Source organism: Rhinopithecus roxellana, chromosome 8, assembly GCF_007565055.1.
Source record: "Rhinopithecus roxellana isolate Shanxi Qingling chromosome 8, ASM756505v1, whole genome shotgun sequence".
Classification (NCBI taxonomy): Eukaryota; Metazoa; Chordata; class Mammalia; order Primates; family Cercopithecidae; genus Rhinopithecus; species Rhinopithecus roxellana.
In genome coordinates, this window is record NC_044556.1 from 116,509,044 (window position 1) to 116,511,913 (window position 2,870).

Sequence of the window (2,870 nt, forward strand, 5' to 3'; positions counted from 1 at the left end):
CTGGTTTTGCATGTGGGTATTTAGTGCTACAAATTTCCTTCTAAACACTGCTTTAGCTGTGTCCCAGAGATTCTGGTATGTTGTGTCTTTGTACTCATTGGTTTCAAATAACTTATTTATTTCTTCCTTAATTTCATTATTTACCCAGTAGTCATTCAGGATCAGGCTCTTCAGTTTCCATGTAGTTTTGCAGTTTTGAGTGAGTTTCTTAATCCTGCGTTCTAATTTGATTGCACTGTGATCTGAGACACTGTTATGATATCCGTGCTTTTGCATTTGCTGAGGAGTGTTTTACTTCCAGTTATGTGGTCAATTTCAGAATAAGAGTGTTGTGGTGCTAAGAAGAATGTATATTCTGTTGATTTGGGGTGGAGAGTTCTGTAGATGTCTATTAGGTCTGCTTGGTCCAGAGTTGAATTCAAGTCCTGAATATCCTTGTTAATTTTCTGTTTCATTGATCTGTTTAATATTGACAGTGGAGTGTTAAAGTGTCCCACTATTGTTGTGTGGGAGTCTAAGTCTCTTTGTAGGTCCCTAACAACTTGCTTTATGAATCTGGGTGCTCCTGTATTGAGTGCATATATATTTAGAATAGTTAGCTCTTTTTGTTGCATTGATCCCTTTAGCATTATATAATGTCCTTCTTTGTCTTTTTTGATCTTTGTTGGTTTAAAGTTTGTTTTATCAGAGACTAGGATTGCAACCCCTGCTTTTTTTGCTTTCCATTTGCTTGGTAAATCTTCCTTCATCCCTTTATTTTGAGCCTGTGTATGTCTTTTTTTTTTTTTATGTATCTCTAGTTGTATTTTTATAACTCCCCAGTTTATTTTGAAATATTCATGATTTCGACATTATCTCAAAATACACAGAAATTACCTATATCTGCCTATACATTTATTAAATGCTGATGAAGAATACTTAATATTTAAGCATGCCAAATAATAAAGCTTTTCCCAACTTTTAAAATTATTTTTAAAAATAAGCCAATTTATATTGGACATTTGGGTTACATGTGCATATAAAAACAGTCATATTCCTCAACTGACCATAGTTAGACTAGCATACAAGCATCCTTCTTTCTGGATATAATGAAGTTTCAGAGGCAAAGTGGTTCAGATGGGAGCAAATGAGCTGACCTTCTCATGAAGTAAGCTCGACAAAAATCATGAAGTATTGAAGTTTAGTATACACTGTTTAGTATACACAGTATAGACTGTTTCCATAAATGTTTCTCTCTTCCCTATCTTTTCAATATACAAGTGTGCACTATGGGTGTGTATAAATTAAAACACTTCTAATCTAGACTGTGAGCTCCTATGGAGAGGGCTACTGTCAATCCATAAAAGGCCCTGGGGAAGAGAGAGGTAGCACACGGAGCAGAGGGAGCCTGCCCTCCATCAGGCCATCCATACAAACCTACTGAAGAGGTAGACTTGACTATCTAAGTCTCAGCGGGCTTAGATGCTGACCTGGGCGTTCAAGTGAGGTTTTCCTTTATTATGTTTCATGTTGCTTGTTCTACTATTTTTGTAATTGGGGCAAAGTGAGATGTTCAACTAGTCTAAGAATGCTTAATATACCCCATAAACTGTCAGAATCAAATAATTTTATTGATTCTTCTGCCAAACATAACTGATTTCCATCTACAATATTTTTAAGGTAAGAAACTGTAAGTCAACTGAACAAAGAGCTGGGCCTTTGGGCTCTGGAACATGATTACACACTGACTGAGAATGCAGGACCTCAGGGTGGGGTCTAGTCAGGCTGGCCACAGCAGGGCATGAACCTGCCTCAGTGGGCCTTCTCCAAGAACACTCTGCAGCACCTGACACATTGCTGGTACACTGTCTCAAAGTCAGAGTCATTCCCATAATAGGGATCTTCAATAATAAGTTGTTTTTGTGGATCATAGCTCCCAAGTAGTTCAATTTTAGCTTTGCAGGTTTTAACTTGATTACTTTTTCTATTCAAATCTCTCAGATTGCTTTCCTCCATACATAGTATATAATCAAATGTGGCAAAATCTTCTTTGGTAATCTGCCAGGCAACGTGGCTCATGGGAATGCCGTGCCTCTTCATGCAGTTCTGCCCTCTGTAGTCAGGGGCATTCCCTATCTCATACCCAGAAGTCGCCGCGCTGTCTACCCTCCAATTCTCTGAGATGTTTTGATCAGTTACAAGTTTCCTGAAAACTGCTTCTGCAATGGGTGATCGACAAATGTTACCCAGATACACAAACAACACGGACTTGGTAGCCTGTTCCGCCATCTTTCCACCACCTGTGTGTGTCTTTGTATGTGAGATGGGTCTCCTGAATACAGCACACGAATAAGTCTTGACTCTTTATCCAATTTGCCAGTCTTTGTCTTTTAACTGGGGGCATTTAGTCTGTTTACATTTAAGGTTAATATTGTTATGTGTGAATTTGATCCTGTCATTATGACGTTAGCTGGCGATTTTACCCATTAGTTGATGTAGTTTCTTCATAGTGTCGATGGTCTTTACAATTTGGTATGTTTTTGCAGTGGTTGTTACTGGGTTTTCCTTTCCATATTTAGTGCCTCCTTCAGTAGCTCTTATAAAGCAGGCCTGGTGGTGACAAAATCTCTCAGCATTTGCTTGTCTATAAAGGATTTTATTTCTCCTTTACTTATGAAGCTTAGTTTGGCTGGATATGAAATTTTGGGTTGAAAATTCTTTAAAAATGTTGAATATTGGCCCCCACTCTCTTCCAGCTTGTAGGGTTTCTGCAAATAGATCTGCTGTTAGTCTGATGGGCTTCTCTTTGTGGGTAACCTGAACTTTTTCTCTGGCTGTCCTTAATATTTTTTCTTCATTTCAACTTTGGGGATTTTGATAATTATGTATCT

At 38.1% G+C, this 2,870-nt stretch overlaps 1 pseudogene; it reads right to left on the reverse strand.

Annotated features, from left to right (window-relative positions):
- Positions 1-1,520: 1,520 nt before the first annotated feature.
- Positions 1,521-2,268, reverse strand: LOC104670193 (annotated as a pseudogene).
- Positions 2,269-2,870: the final 602 nt, after the last annotated feature.